General features: G+C 41.3%; 1 protein-coding gene across 1 annotated transcript in view; it reads right to left on the bottom strand.

The window, feature by feature from the left end:
- The window catches only part of chsy3 (chondroitin sulfate synthase 3), a 131,203-nt gene that overhangs the window by 17,165 nt on the left and 96,496 nt on the right, over nucleotides 1-17,542 (bottom strand). The gene's annotated exons all lie outside the window — the stretch shown is intronic.

The raw sequence follows: 17,542 nt of genomic DNA on the forward strand, positions 1-17,542 counted from the left end.
CCGCTCTTGTTCCCCGCTGAGGAAGGAGGTGAGGCAGACCGTGTGCGACGCCACAAAGCCTTGCCACCCTCAGCCCCTCCTTCAATCGGAGAGTGCGCTTGCCGGTGTATGACGCTCCCATGCATTGTCACCCTCTGGTGCCTCTCCAAATCGCCAGCAGGGGGTGCTGGCTGTGGGGATGCACATAAGCGGCCTTCCCACACTTGCACAACCCCTCAGCGGAAGCAGGTAGTGTTGCACAGCACACTCAGACCCACTTCGGGCCGCTACCATGCTGTCCGAGTCGGGTCCCTGCACGCCGCTACGCTGCGGGTACGTCTGTGGTGCTGTTGGTCCGCTTGCACGGTCACTGGGAGCCTGGCTAGTGCTTCCCAGCCCATCTCGCTGGCTCGTCCGTACCATCAGACTCGGCTGTGCGATTCAGTTCGCCTGGCGCTCCCCGGTTCACTTCACCTCCGTGTCGAAGGAGGACGCCCGTGCTCAAGGTGGAGATCGCAGTCCTACTGGCGAAGGACGCGATAGAGCCAACCCTCCAGCCGATATGAAGTCCGGGTTCTACAGCCCGTACTTCATTGTACCCAAGAAAGCGGCGGGTTATGGCCGATCTTGGATCTGCAATTCTTGAATCGGTCCCTTAAAGAAATGCCGTTCAGAATGCTAAACGCAGAAATGCATCTTCAGGTGCATCCATCCCCAAGATTGGTTAGCAGTGATCGACCTGAAGGACGTGTAGTTTCATGTCTCGGTTTTCCCTCCACGCAGACCATTCCTACGCGTTGCATTCGAGGGACGGGCACATCAGTACAGAGTCTTACCCTTCGGGCTGTCCCTGTCGCCCCGTGTCTTCATGAAAGTCGCGGAGGCGGCCATTGCTCCCATGAGAGAGCATGGGGCACCTCAGCCGTTTGGGGTTTCAGATCAAGGGAGAAAAGAGCAAACTCTGCCCCACGCAGAGGATCTCTTTTTACTGCTGGACTCGGTCGGTCTGACAGCGCACCTCACCGAGGAGCGCATCCAGTCTGTGTTGAACTGCTTGAACTCGTTCAAACGCAGGACGCGGTACCACTGAAACATTTTCAGAGGCTCCTGGGGCATATGGCATCCGCAGCCGCAGTAACGCCGCTGGGATTGCTTCATATGAGGCCGCTTCAACGCTGGCTACTCAAACGAGTCCCGAGATGGGCGTGGCACAGCGGAACCGTCCGTGTCCAAGTGACGCTGAGTTGCCGCCAAACCTTCAGCCCGGAACCTGTTCGTCGATTGGTGCTCTTCTCGCCGAGAAGACCCCCGAAGATGTTTGATCAGTTCTGTGCTTTCCTTCCTACAAGATGGTTTGGAGCAAAGGCTGTCTCCCTCCACCCTCAAAGTTTATGTTGCCACTATCGCCGCTAATCATGACATGGTAGATGGAAAGTCCTTAAGTAAGCATGTTCTGATCGTCAGGTTCCTGAGGGGGGCGAGGAGACTAAATCCGCCTCGCCCTCCCTCTATACCCTCTTGGGACTTAACTCTGGTGCTAACCGCAATGCAGAGAGCGCCCTTTGAGCCTTTGCAGTCAGCTGAGTTATAAGTTATGTCTCTGAAGACAGTACTCCTGACTGCATATGCCTCCATCAAGAGGGTAGGGGACCTGCAGGCATTTTCGGTTGGCGAATCGTGCCTGGAATTCGGGCCTGGTAACTCTCATGTAATCCTGAGACCCCGACCTGGATACGTGCCCAAAGTTCCCACCACTCCCTTCCGGGACCAGGTGGTGAACCTGCAAGCACTGCCTTCGGAGGAGGCAGACCCAGCCCTAGCTTTTCTCTGTCCGGTTCACGCCCTGTGGACTTGCGTCGACAGAACATAAAGCTTCAGGACCTCAGAGCAGCTCTTCGTCTGTTACGGAGGACAGCAAAAGGGAAAGGCTGTCTCCAAGCATAGGATGGCCCACTGGATAATGGATGCCATCGTCTTGGCGTATGAGACCCAAGACGTGCGCTGCCCGCTCGGGTTAAGAGCCCACTCCCCTAGGGGTGTTGCTTCTTCCTGGGCGTTGGCTCGTGGCGCCTCGCTGACATATATTTGTATAGCTGCGGAATGGGCGACACCTAACACGTTCGCTAGATTCTATAGCCTGCGTGTAGAGCCGGTAGCTTCCCGTGTGCTCGCTTCCCATAGTCAGTAACACCGGAGTACCCGTTCTAGTGTCGGCTTGCTGCGCCATTCCCTTCCCCATGGAACGGATACGTGTGCTTATCTGCTCCAGTCGAGTTCCCTAAGGATAGGTGAACCCTGTCGAGTCCTCCGCCACCTGCAGCAGTCGGATGTGGCGGAGCATCCGACGCCAGGTTTAACACTCGTATGCATTGGTGGAACTTGTGTTAGGCTGGGTTCCATATGTTGTGACCCCCATGGCGGTCCCATATGTGTATTCTTCCACGGTACAGCTCCCTACGGCAAGCTTGTATCTTTCCTTCGGCAGAGCTCCTCTGCTGTCCCAGTACGGTGTTGTTTTCCCGGCGTAATTGGCCGGGCCACCCCTGGTACTTCCGTATGTTGCACTGCCCAAGGCCAGTCCATAAGTGTATTCTCCACATGGTAACTCCCTCCGGGCACGCTTCCCAGCGTTATCCAATAGTCTGCTGAGTGGGTCTTGTGGAACAGCAGTGTGACTCTCCCTGCATGAGTTTTCCCGCCCGGTACAGACGGGGTCTGAGGGGCTCTTCGCTGGGCGCTGGAAGTGGTAGTAACTGTGGCGTTTTCCAAAGGGAAAAACAATAGTGCGCTGCTCTCGCTTCCTGTTTATACCCACAGTGCTGGGCGGAGCACGAGATGCAAATCTCACACGCCAATGGCCCATTGGCCTGTTCTCTAGATCTCGAAGCTGATAGGGGCTCCCTGAAGTGATCCCAATTCGTTGGTAACCTTCCGACGTACGTCTCCGTTCCCTCCTTCAGGGAACGAGGGTTACCATACGTAACCAAGACGTTATATGGTGTATAGCGATATGACCCAGCACCCAAAATACTATCAAAGCATTCCAATGCAGCCTCCATCTTCGCGAAAGATGGATAAAAAGGCACGCAAGAAACCTCAAAAAAAATATATATACGAACCCACCAAATCCTGGCCAAATCACAGAGATGCCAACGATACACACAGGACTAATATTTTCACAGGACCTCTGTGTTCGGCAAAATATGGTGCACTGTGGGAAGTCATTCTAAACGAAAGTGAGCAACTTCACCCTCCATTGAGTGCCCTCCCAACAAGACTGCTAGCAAAGGGTACATGTGATCATTTCAAGGTTTCAAGATTATTTTATATTTAAGAATGTGTTTAATAGTAGTTATGGCAACAATCTGATGACATCGTCCTTCATTGCTTCCTTCAAGTGTGTTCCAAATGGCCACATTATGAGTTTCCACTTTGGAGTGAGTAGGGCATAGTGATGTTCACTTCCAAATGGAATTCACTCAATAAATATATACATGCTTACTCTTATGATTGGTTGGAGTACATGAACATGCTTCTACCTAACCATTGTTAAGAACTCAAAAGTCATAGCTCTCAAATCTTTCAGCATATTTAAACTTGCCACATCACTTTTGATCATGAGACATGCAAATAATAGATTTGAGAGCTCTAGTGGAGAGAAGCATCATTTACTACTTATCTACTTATCTCTAGTGCTCATTTCACAGAGTATCATGCTTCATTTTCATGTTAGGCTGACTTTGAACTGCAAATCACTGAAGTTCAAATATGCTCTGAGCAAGAATGGAATTCAACAGCAAGAAGAAAAAAAAACTACATAATCAAGGGTCATCAATCAAGGGTTTTGTGAAGATCTTAACACTACGCAGACATTGATTTGCCTTTGAACTTCAGTGTGAACTTCAGACTGTAGACCATGATATTCAGCACTCAATACTGGAGAGATGAATAAACGTGGACATCTCTTCCTCAGAGAGGAACTGTTCAGAGACATCTCTCTCTTGTGATGTAGAGAGCTGGTCTCAAGCTGAGTGATTATGAGCCAAATCATGGAACATTCACACACTTTAAAAAATTCTGGTTAACTGTAGCCAAGTTTCCATCCACTTTTTGTGCTGTTTTGTTATCAACAAAGTGAATATGCGTTAAAAAAGATTGCAAAATTAGCTGTCTCCAGCCTGTTTCCATCCAATGGGCCTTTTACTGATAAAATGGTGTGCATAACATCATCCCTAAAAAAAAGTTGTTTCCATATATAATTTCGCAAATTATATTCTATCTTTCGCATCCCAAATAAAATGCAAACGTCTGCCTTGTCCACCCAATCAGAATGTAGGAACAGATAGTGTTAATCTCTTTTTAAGATTCGTGCATTGATTAAAAAATGGGTCTCAAACTTGCAGCCCGCGGGATGATATTTTGTGGCCCCCTACTTGACATCAAAGTTTAGTGTTAGTGCGGCCCGCACGTTGTTCTGAAAAGCACCTTTTTGCTGAGTCGTTACGTTTTCCGTGCTTGCCACGCTTGCTGCCTCCTTTGTGTGTGTGTGTGAGAGAGGGAGAGAGTTGGCTTGCCCCTCCCTCATGCAGCAGTATTATTGGTTGACACTGTGTGATTGACAGGAACAGAATGTGAGGCTGATCAGACAGTCGAAATGAATGTGGTCCAAGCGTGTAGCACTCCTGTCAGAAACTGAAGCCTCCGCGCCTCGATCGCCCCCAGGTGGTTGGTCCCAGCTCATAACCCCCGCCCCTCCGTGTTTTCTAGTGGACGCGAGACAAACTAAACAATTAAATTACATTTAAAATATTTTTTTTTCCAAAGTCGGTTTCTGTCATTCTAGGCAAATTTTATTCCGATGATTTCATTTCAAGTGTTCGTTTTTTAAATAAGTTTAGTTTTAGTTAGTTATTTGATGCTATAAAAACGGGGGGTGTGACATGATTGACAGCTGAGATTGATGGCTTCTCTGAGTGAAGTTTTCACTGAGGCACTAACAGATTTTTTTTCGGTCCCAAATCTGCGCAAGATGTCAGCGCCATATTAGGACCTTCAGAGGCTTCCATATTTTTTTACGCTCTATGATGTGGTCTAACAGTGCTCGTCAATGTCAAAATGATTGAGATGGCCAATCAAATCACGTTCTCTTTTGGCTCGTGCACAGTCTCCACACACAGACGAGTGCGACAGCGCGTCAATCTATTGCTTAATGCCGTTGCGGAGAGAGACTCTATTCTTTCCGGTGAAATCATAAAACAAAATACACACAAACATGTCCATGCTCTTAATATACAATCATTGATGAACATCTTTGATTTTAATGCAGAAGAAAAAGAAGAAGAAGAAAAAAAATATGAGAGCAGATTAGAACCCGGAACCTTTGACATGGTTTACTACAATTCTACCACCAGACCACTAGGGAATTTAAATGCTAACAGTGGATCTATGTATTTATTAACTCATGCGAAGAATCTCGGGACTAATAATATATTTGACGCAAATTAATGCAAATATTGTTTGCAAATTATTTCCCAACTAGAATTAGACCTAGAATTTCGTTCACTGTTCTGTTTGATCTGGTTACGGCCTTGCTTTGAATTAGTCTATTATTTTAAATAAAATTAAAATCATTAATTATTTCATTATTACATAATTATTTAATTTCTATAAGCTATATTTAAAAAAATAAAGTAGGCAAGAGAAGCCTATGTTCTGAAGAACCGTTCATGTTCAGAGGGAAAGTACAAATTCAGAGGAACAGTTCATGTTCAGAAGAAACATTCATGTTGAAGAACTATTAATAATAAAGATTGAGAAGATTGGATCAGTTGTGCCCCTTTTTTGGGGGGGGGGGGGATACTTAAAACACTTTTTTTGTGGAATACTTGATGCGGCCCAGGCTGACCCAGAGTCTACCTCCAGCAGCCCACAGGTAAATGGAGTTTGAGACCCCTGGATTAAAACAATCTGAGGTGGGGCTCTGTGTTGAAAGGTTTGATGAAGGGCTGTAGAATGCCCCAGACAATCACAAAAATAACACCAGCAGTATTTTTTCCTTTATTAACTGAAAGGAGTGGCGCGTTTCATAGCCTACTCATGCGCTTCAGACTTTAGCAGAAAAGCAGAGGCAGACAATCACCCGAGCGAAAACGGGCAAAAATATTTGCGTGCTAAGGTGTGAATTACGAGGAGTTGTATTCGGGAATATGTATCTTGTGTAAATATTAATATACAGCTCTGATTTGATTTGATTCATGCCAAGTTGATATTAGCTATAAAAAAAAATGTGCTCGCTCATTTAAGAATGAGCATTTATTGCATGGACAGAGCTAGAACATAATGTAAGTGTTTAAAATGCATATGCATAGTTCAGTTGAAACCTTGCAAGCCAAAGAGTGCAAGGTTTCAACTGAACTATGCACAGGGATGGGCAGTATTTCAGATACATGTATTTAAAATACATATTTGAAATACAAAATACTACTTTGTATTTTAAAGACTTTGGAAAAAATCTAAATGTAATTTGTATTTAAATACATTTAAGATGAGTATTTTTTTATTTTCAAAATACTCCAAATATTTTGAGCCAGTCAACCACTTTATCAGGATGCTGTTTTTTCATGCATCAACTTTAAACCAGACACGGCCTCCCCCCAACCCCAACATTCATGCACAACTTTTCTGTAACAAGGATGTCATGGTCAATTCTACTTATTGATTAAAGTAGCTTGTCAAATGTGTTTGAAGCATTAACGTTACTGCATGTTAGGGATGGGTGATATCATATGACAATACATATCGTAGATTCATAGCGATGATAATTGTGAATCGATGGAACTTTTTCTAAATCGTTTACATAGATAGGCCTATCGAGGTAAGCAAATATATCTGTGCAGCTTTTAGTGGGCAGTAATAATTGGAATGGAAAAAGACGCAAGGGCGAATGAGTTATTGGGTGTGATGTGATTTGTGTTATTACAACTGCCACAAAATGAAATTCAAATTCACACTTGCACGTTTGGCAGGCAGTTTTTTTTTTTGTGCGCGCTCAAATAAACTTGTGACTTAATGGCCTTTTTAACGCAGCAAGCGGTGGAATAGGCACACAGTTGCCACTATCTCTTTAGCTTTGTGTAGTTGAAGCCACTGTTGCCAACAATTTTTCAGGGGAAGTTGCTAAAGGCAGATTGAGTTGTTGCTAAAAGTTGCTAAATGACGTTGTGACGTCATTTGCGCTATGACGTCATCATGTAATCGCAAGGCAAAGCTATGCAATTATGTAACGCATAGATATTATTTGAAATGCTAATTTAGATTTGTTTGTAAAATAAATTAAAGCAATGTGTTAGTTAATATGTACGGAAACCCACACATGACGTGCAAGAAAAAAAAAGTAAATTGTGCGCAAAATTTACTCATTTGTTCCCTCGATTTATAAATCATGTGCATGATTTAGCCTACTAGTTTTTTCCTGCATGTCATATGCAGGGCTCCGTAAATATGCTACCTAAATGATCTTCCAGTTTTTACAGCGATTTCCACATTTCCACAGCGATCTTAAGGAATTATGAATGAACTGCTCGGCCTATTGAGCTAGCTTGTATGTGTGTTGTTTGGATTAGAGTCGCTTTCCAGAAGTTGCTAAAAGTTGCCAAATAAATTTAAAAAATTGCTAAATTTGTTGGTAAGTTAGTCTGAAAAGTTCCTAAATCTAGCAACAAAATTGCTAAGTTGGCAACACTGGTTGAAGTCTTGTTTATACTTTCGCAATTCGCATGGTTCTGTACGTCGGAACCTGCGTGCGCTCCTCAGTAAAGTAATGATTGACGTGCTCTCCGTTGTATAATTCTGTGAAATGACAGTTGTAGTTCAGTAATGGCGGCGGTGAAAGATGCGAGTGTGTGGCACCCAGTGTTGGCTACTTTAACACTACTTCCGCGGGCTGTTTTTCATGTCCGCGGGTTGATGCGACCCCAATTATGTGATATTTAGCCCCGGGAATGCGAAGGGAACCCTACCTGGACGAGCGAGCGAGACATGGGAGAAGCAAGCGAGATCGGTGTGCGTGATTGAGAATGAGACACACCGCTCTCGAGTCCTTTCATGAGGGAGCACGGAGGCATATAAGGACGAGCGACACCAGTGAACGTACAGAACAACCACTTCTCTTTTATTTAGCCAACACATTTCAAGTTAACGAAAATGAACAATAGACAGCAATTACTATGTTTCATTTACAAATAATTTGCATTAAAAAAAAAATAATAATAATATAGAGAAATTGTTCTGTGCATCCCGGCCACGACTTTACATTCAGCCTTTGGAGAAGACTTTCGGTAATGGACCGTCCTCAGTGAGCGACATTCATTCATTCATTCATTCATTCATTCATTCATTCATTCATTCATACATATAAAATACTTTATTTTGCAGTAAAGTCAGCAGTTTTTGTTTATTTGCATTTTGACTTAGAGTTTTGAGTGACAGATGTCGCATTTGATTTAGCCTATTTTTGTCTGTGACATTTTTTAGCTATGGTGTTGACAGTAGCCTGATAAGAAAAATAGCGGGTGAGCACGGAGTGAATTTGAAGCATGAGCGGGAGGGTGCGATGCGGAATAGATCCTATTGCGGGAGCGGGACGAAAAAACAGCCCTGCGCAGATCTCATTTGTATTTAAAGAAAGTGCAGAAAAAAGAAAGATAAAAGAAAAAAGAAAGAAAGAGCAAAAAGGGAGAGAATGGACTGATTCCTCTTCTTGAGAGAATGGTTGAGAAATAAATAACATTTATGCAAGTTAAAATTGGGAAATTAAAGTTTATCTTAGGGCAGGGAACTGGGGACTGTGCGAATGCACTAAACGTTTTGTTTACTTCAAGTTCAAGCAGTTGCACTGTTGTGTTCAATAGTATCCAGGCTACAATTGAGTTACCGACCGCTACCGTCTTTCACTGGTAAATTTAAACCCGCGCCGCAAGAAATCTGATCGAGTGCCACGGGAATGCGGACCAGTCAAATGCTGTAGTCACCAGTGTGCTATGAATTCTGGGATAGGGTAGGCTGCAAAGTTGTGCAAAGGTTCCATCTGCTGTACCCTTCCTTTGCCTGAGAAACGGAGGGCGCATTTTGAAGTCGCTTTCAAATTGCGGCAGCCTTCGTCGCGCCGATGTGACGCAATCGCACTTCAAATGTGGCCTTCAGAGGTGCAGCTTTCACATTGGGACACCCTTCGTAGTGCCGCTATGACGCAATCGCACTTCAAATGCGGCCTTCAGAGGGTGCAGCCTTCACATTGGGACACCCTTCGTAGTGCCGCTATGACGCAATCGCACTTCAAATGCGGCCTTCGAAGTGTGCGCCCTTCACTTTGGGACACAGCTACTGTGAGAATAAGGCGAACGCCGCGTGACATACGTCACGACCAAACGTTAGCGATTGGTTAGGCAGATCCAGAGTGACTCTTGGCAGATCCAATAGTTTTAAACTTCAACAGAGTTTCCGCCTTCAAGGAAGTAAACTCTTGTCAATGGAGAGTAGCCAGACTCTATGTACAAATGAAATGTACAAGAGTCTGGTAAGACCCATAGACAGTAAAAGAAATGGACAGAGCGACTCCATACACTTCAACGGGGAGAATTGAAGTCAGGTAGAAGCACTCACTTCCTGATGGCTGAGCGTACTACGCAGCCTCAGACTGAGTTTGACGACGTAGATGTGACGTGATCAGCCTGTCCGACAGTGGCAAGTCTTCTAGTAGTTGTGCAACGTAAAATCTGAATCACTGAATCTCGCAGAGACAGAGAGGGTGAGCAGGAGCAACTTTTGATGAATGAAGCAGGATCTGCAACATCTCTATCTGCGTTTATGCCTCCACGTCCCCCCGATTGCCTCATAGACAGTAAAAGATTGCCTACGAGCTTCTCCTCGGGTCTATACGGTAATTTGCTCAACAGCGGGACACAGTCGCGTGGTTATAACGCAATCGTTAGCCTATATTTTACAAAAACAGCTTCAACGGGGCGATAGTGTAAGATACAAGGTAATGGAGCCTTTTATACATTGTCGTGTTTGTTTAGAAATAAACAATGGACGAATGGAGTCTTTAAACGCCTCAGATGTAAAGATATTCACTGTCAAAGTGAGGCCAAAATGAATGGGAGTCAATTGGATGCTAACAACAGGTGATGGCTTGGTTAGCAATGGCCGCGCCTATGGGTGGTACGCTTTCCGGGGGCTGGGCTACCCCCTTGGTAAGACCAGGCTACGATGACAGGAAGTAGTTTGCCGAATAATTTGTGAAACACTCGTCTCGTGAGAAGTTTGTGAATAAATGGATTTCTTCACATATAATCTGATTAGGTTGTGGGTCATTTTGAGGACACATGTGATCGTTTTTTAGGTGCCTACACTTCTTAAACCCTAACCAAATAATCAAGTTAAACCCAGTAAACTTGAAATTGTGACTTGTTGTGACATTTGAACAAAACATATTAATGAATAGGCCCAGATAGGTTTCAGCCTAATAGGGATACCTGCACTGAATTGCCAATTTCACATGTATTTTGTGTATTTTCAAAATACAAAATACTGTACATCGAAAATCATAGAAAAGTAGTGCGATGGAATGAAAAAACACATTCTGTGTAGCATTTAATTGCCCCTTTCCACGCAAATAAATTTGCATTTAACATTGGCTTCCATTCTGTTTTCTTTCCAAATTATCACTAGAAGACATCTATAGACAGTAGAAGAGAGGGAGAGAGAGATAGAGAGAGATTTGATTTTCAACAGAACTGTATTTGTTCACTTAATCATCCATACAAATACACAATTCTACAAAACCAGCTTAATATTCACATGACAGCAATGTTCCACATTAAACACAAAAAATCATTCCAATGTTGGTGTAAAGATTAAATTGTCCTCAAATAATGTACACAGAGTCTCATTATAGCACCACTGGTCCAGAAAAAACTCACAATTATTCATAGCTTTATAGAATTTATAATCAACCAAAATTCTGGCCTTTACAAACTCTTTGAACATTAAAAGTACTTCTTGTCCTGATTTACTCTAAATTTTGTTCTTTCTGCTAATATAAATGGCCAGTTTAGCTTGACCCACCAAAAAATTTAAAATCTGACTTTTCTTTCTAATCAAAAAGTAATATTTTGGTCCAAAAATTAAACTCTTAAATGAGAACACTTCTCCAAATTTAAAAAACAAACCCGTAAGTACACTAAATAAATCAACCAATCTGTCACATTCCATAAAACAATGAAAAACAGTTTCTCTCGTATCACAAAAAGGACACCCACTCTGCACATTATGATTAATGACAGAAATAGGGATGAAACGGTATGAAAATTTTACATCACGATTATAGTGACCCAAATTATCACTGTTATCAATATTATCACGGTTTTGTTCAAATGAGATGAAAGTGTTCAAAAAGAACAGATGCACACACTTAAAACATTTCAACAAGTTTTATATTTGAAAATCAACAAACAACAAATAAATAAAGCAGCTCTATGCACTTTTTTAAGCTAGATTCTATTCAGTGGGATTTCCTTCCTTATAATGGCCGTCGTCAAAAGCAACGCATAAATAATAATAATTTGACGTAAATCTCTAATATTATCTCTGTAATATTCTCAAGCAATATTCTCATCAGTGTTCAGCAATGATGCATTTAAATCTAGCATATTTTGTGTAAGAGCCCAAACAGTATCCTAGTGAAATAATGCATATCCATATTTCCATAGATTTGACAGTTTATTTTATTAAATATCAAAATGTGTGCATCATACCTGACACCTAAATGAACACTTTACAGTCAGTTTTATGACTGTGATTCTCTTCAAATGCTAGTGAAGTTTGAAACGTGTATAACGTTACCAATGTTGTATGTAACTTTAGAGACGGTCCCTAAATTCGCCTGCGTTATGCCAGTCATATCAGATGCGCTATGGTTCTGTGTTTTTTTTTAAAAACCATTTTCGCTGCTGAAATAGAACAAAAACAGTCAACCACTGTATGATGAGTGAATCTCCTGCGTAGGCTACATCGCACGTTTATCTCTGCTTTGAGTGCAGATTTCAGTGAGAGCGGCGTGCGCTCTGAACAAAACTCCGGCTAATCTGAACGCCTCTGATTATGAGATATTGCATTCATAAACTCAATAGAAACACGTGTAAGTTGTTATAATGTGCAACGCGATTATAACAGATGGCTTTTGAGAAGACTATAATAAGTTCAACAGCCAGAGTGGCTAGTGTGCAGCCGAAATAACGTTACACCCGCAAATGGCGGTTGTTAATGTCAAGCCCTGATTATTATCCCTTAAATGTGAAAAGGAAGTTATGACGTTCGCTCGGCGGCTGCTATGACACTTGTTCACACTGCAGTGAGAGTACAGCATTTCTGCTAAATAAAACCGGAAACCGAGGGTAACGCAGATATGACGCAATCGTCAGGCGACTCCCTCAAACGCATAGCTCACACGTCCCGGCTCCTTGGTTAAAATAGCAATTTCTCACGATTTATAAATAGTTGGAAACATTTGGGATATTCTAAGTACTCAACTGAACAAAATATATAACACTGGCCTAGTGGTTTTTGGATAGTTTACTGCAAAAATCTTACATAGTTCACCTCTAATAAAGACTACATTTATTTTCTTAACTGTGCCTTTAAAATCATTAGATGCCCATCCACCACATTTTGAACTTTATAGGATATTGGGATAAAATTCTTCTGAAAAAGAACAGCCACTCCTCCACTAACTGCAGTTTTATGGCTCAGTATTATTTCACCATCCCATTCCTTCTTCCACTCAATTTCATGTAAGGTACTTTGTCCACCTCTGATAACAGGGGAAATTTCAATATCTGGGAAAATATCTGTATTATCAGGGATAAATGTTCCTCTACCAAACTCTTCTAAAAGTGTCTTTTCTTCAGCAGTTTTAAAAAAGCAGTTCCAAAAATTTTAGCAAGCCTGTCAAGAATTTTTTTTGCAAAATGTATGGATCGAATTCCCAAAAGGGTAGCAACTTTGTCAGGTCTCTATAAATCACTTCCTGGTTCATTTATAATGTTTTTTAATTTAAAAAGCTTTTTACAACATAATAAATCTGATAAACCAGGAAAATCTTCCCCAGAAACATCAAGACGAGCACTAAACACAATTGGCTCTTCCAACAACCAATACAGAGAATTAGCTGGTTCCATCCAGCGATATTTAAAAAAAAACCACACTTTAAATAGGTTTTGATAAAAAGCAGGGATTTCAACAAAATTCAATCTTTTATGATCCAATAAAAACAATGTTAAATCCATGTCCATATTACCTAGTCTTTTCAAAATGCTTGATGCCAATGGTCTCCACACAGGTGAATACGGTCCCATTAAAAGTTTCTGTATATATCGGAGACGGTAAGTGGCTCTTCTGCTTGCAAGATTAACCAATCCTTGACCTCCTTCGTCCTTGGGCAAAAACAAAATACTCTCAGGAGTCCAATGATATTTGTCCTCAAAAAAGTTCACCAGTTCTCTTTGAATATTTACAAGGAGTCCATTTGGAGGGTCCACACAAGCAAGTTTATGCCATAGTGAAGACGCCACAAGTTTATTAATTATAAGAATATGCCCTATATAAAGACATCTGAGGGAGTAACCATCTCCATTTTTCCAATCTGCCTTTCATTTTCTCAATTAGACCTTCCCAGTTTTTCTTTATGAAGCTTTAATTTCCCAGATAGACACCAAGATACTTTAAACCACCTCTTTTCCAAATCAATCCTCCAGGTAAAGTGGTAAGATCTCCACTCCAGTTTCCCACTAATAGAGCTTCACTTTTCCCCCCAGTTGACTTTAGCAGAGGAAATACATTTAAAATCATTAACAATTTTACATCATCTTTTCCATTTACAAAAACAATAACATCATCAGCATAAGCTGAAAGATGTAAAGAGTTATTACAACCAGGGAAAACCAGACCTTTTTAAATAGGTTCGTAATGTCTGAAGTAAAGGTTCGATGGCTAGGGAATAGAGCATACCAGACATGGCACATCCCTGCCTAACTCCCCTCTGAACTCTGAATGGAGCACTCAAACCACCATTAATCTTAAGAACACTCTCAATGTTACAGTACACAACCTTAATCATTGATATAAAAGAAGGGCTAAAACCAAAAGCCTCTAAAGTATTCCATAAAAACAGATGTTCTACTTTGTCAAACGCTTTCTCTTGAACGAGAGAAATCAGACCAGAGTTAATTCCCAAGAGTTTAGAAGCATCAAAAATATCTTTGATTAAAGCAACATTATCAAAAATAGATCTGTTGGGAATGCAATAAGACTGATCAGAATGTATCAGTTTACTCATAACTTTACTAAGTCTTGTGGCCAAAGCTTTAGACAAAATTTTATACTCTGAACATAAAAGTGAGACAGGGCGCCAATTGCCGATACACTGAAGATCACCTTTTTTAGGTAACAGTGTGATGACTGCTCTCCTGCAGCTTAGTGGCAATAGTCCTCCTTTCAGACTGTCATTAAGAACCGTCAGCAGATCATCTCCCATGACGGGCCATAGAGTCTTATAGAACTCAACAGGTAGCCCGTCAATTCCTGGAGATTTGCCATTTTCCATGCTCATCATGGCATTATGAAGCTCTTGCAATGACAAAGTCTGTTGCAGCCCATTATTGGACTCTTCATCCACCTTTGCAAGTCCTTCAAAGAAATGATCAGCATCTGCACCCCATTCCATCAGTTCAGATTTATACAGGTCCGAATAAAACTCTACGGCACAGCTACATATGTCAGCAGGCTCAGTGAGCTCTTGTCCTGTAGCTGAGCGTAGAGAATGAATCAATTTACTTTGACCTTTTTTCATTTCCAAATTAAAAAAGAATTTTGAAGGAGCATCCATTTGGCCCACAGTTTGAAACCGTGAGCGGACTAAAGCTCCTTGTGCTCGTACTCCCAACAGATCTACCAACATCGCCTTTTTTTCTTCAAATCATCAACATGTTTTTTTATTTTTTGTAAATGCCAATAAATCCTGCAAAACAACAATTTCCATTTCTAATGACTTCATTGACTGGGCTATATCTCGAGTAACATTTAGAGTGTACTTTTGACAGAAATCTTTAATAAGAACTTTCCCGCAATCCCACCATTGCAGTAAAGAAGCATATAAGTGTTTTTGCTGCTTAAGGGTTTCCCCAAAAAAACTATAATTATCCAATACATTTTTATCATTTAATAATGAAGTATTAAAAGTCCAATATGCACTCTTATATTTAACACTTTTCATTAAAACACTGCACAGAACTAAACTGTGATCAGAAAACCCCACTGGAATAATTTTACAAAAATTAAAAAGATTGCGTTGATACTGAACACTATAAATTCTGTCAAGTCGTGCCAAAGAGATAGAATGTTCAGTACTATGAGCCCAAGTGTACTCTCACACATCTGGATTCATACTTCTCCATATATCACACAAATCATGGGTCTCAATCAGTTGTCTGAATGTTCTCTGAGAAGCAGCATGTGGTTCTATATGATTTCTATCCAACTTATCATTGGCAGTACAATTAAAATCTCCACCTATAAATAACAGCTCTTCTGGATTTAAATCCTTTAAAACAGCATCCACCTTATTAAAGAAAAAAACTTGTTCTAATCCCTTTGTAGGTGCATATAAATTCAAAAGCACCATAGTGGTTTTCTCAAATTTAACTTAAAAAAAAGGCCACCTATTATTTCATCTACCTCACAAGATAAAGGTAAAAAAATTTTGCAAACAAAACAGCGACACCTCCACTAATAGAGGACTTGTGACTTAGTGACAATCTGTCCATCCCATTCTCTTCTCCAGTCCGTTTAATTTTTAAAATCACTGTGTGTTTCCTGTAGAAACACAATATCAATTTGTTTTTGTCAAATAAACTCAAATAACATCCTTCTTTTATGAACATCTCTGGCACCATTTAAGTTTAAAGTTCCGATTTTAAAATTTGTCATATTTATTTTAGAGACTAAAACAAAAGAAATGAGAAATAAATTTTTTTTGGCACTATTTCAGAAATTGACAGCTTCATCATCCTTAAAAAATTAGTTTGAGTTTGTTCACAAGTTTTCTAAGACGATAAACCTCTACATCTTGAAAGGCTCCCTCTTTCATTAGATATCTCACATCATTAATGAATTGTTTACAGTCAGGGAAAAAATCTTCAACTTTCACTCCTTTCATTCCCTTTGTTTCTAGCAAAAACTTGCTAATGTCTTCAGCTCTATATAAACAAATCAAGTTTTCACTTTGAGAACTTATGGATAGATCTGAACACTGAGACACATTTGAATCAGAAGAATCACTGTCTGATCTCACAGTCTCACCACCACCATCATCTTTCTTAACTTGTTTAATGGCCTTTCCGCTCCTTTTTTGTTTCTTTTGACTGGGATTTTGAAAACAGATTCTGCTTCCTTCTCAAATTCAACATTATTGTCTTCTACTTCCATTTCATCAGCGTCTGTCACACACAGGTTTCTAGAATGTTCAGCCTGCTCATCAGACTTCGACAGCATATCATTTTCACAAGGTTTAACCATCTCTGTTGTGTCGGATTTATTCTTAGTATCCAACTACAATCAGCCCTCGCTCACTGGCTTCGACCACAAATACAAAGACAAATACAGTACGTTAAAGAGAAGATTAAGACAAATCTGATTTTCTATACAGAGAGGAGCCACATTTGGAAATGTGCTATTAGTAACCATTTCCCATACACTAAGAAGAGGGGAATCTGTAAAGGTTGCCAGATCAGTGTTTTTGACTCAGCTGAGCTCTCCTCACAGATCCAAACCATCAATCTCTACAACAGTGGAATGGTCTTAATTCAAGGGAACGAAGCTAGTCTCCATGCTTTCGAGAAATAATTTCCCCTTTTAAAACAGACAGTCCGGGAGGAAACTGCTTGCACCGAGGAGGAATCTGAAGAGGAGAATGGACTGATGCCCTACTTTCCAGTCAGCACATCTCCTGCTCTATTCCCATTAAAATGGTTCAGCTTTGTTTTTAATGTCAAAGTAGTTGTATTTCGTTTTGTTTCGTTTCTTAAGTTAATTTAGAAAAATGTTTGGAGCAATGTTTGCAATTTTCACTTTAATCAAGGGGGTAATCCAGCCCCTGGAAAGCATGCCTTCCATAGGGGCAGCAATTGCTAACCAAGCCATTACCTGCTGTTAGCATCCCATTGACTCCCATTCATTTTGGCCTCACTTTGACAGCGAATATCTTTACATCTGAGGCGTTTAAAGATTCCATTTGTCCATTGTTTATTTCTAAACAAACACGACAATGTATAAAATGCTCCATTACCTTGTATCTTACACTATCGCCCCGTAGAAGCCATTTTTGTAAAAATGTAGGCTAACGATTGCGTCATAACCACGCGACTCCGTCGCGCTGTACCGTATAGACCCGAGGAGAAGCTTGTAGGCAATCTTTTACTGTCTATGAGGCAATCGGGGGGACGTGGAGACA

The sequence above is a fragment of the Gobio gobio genome (assembly GCF_949357685.1).
Source record: "Gobio gobio genome assembly, chromosome: 22".
Lineage (NCBI taxonomy): Eukaryota > Metazoa > Chordata > Actinopteri > Cypriniformes > Gobionidae > Gobio > Gobio gobio.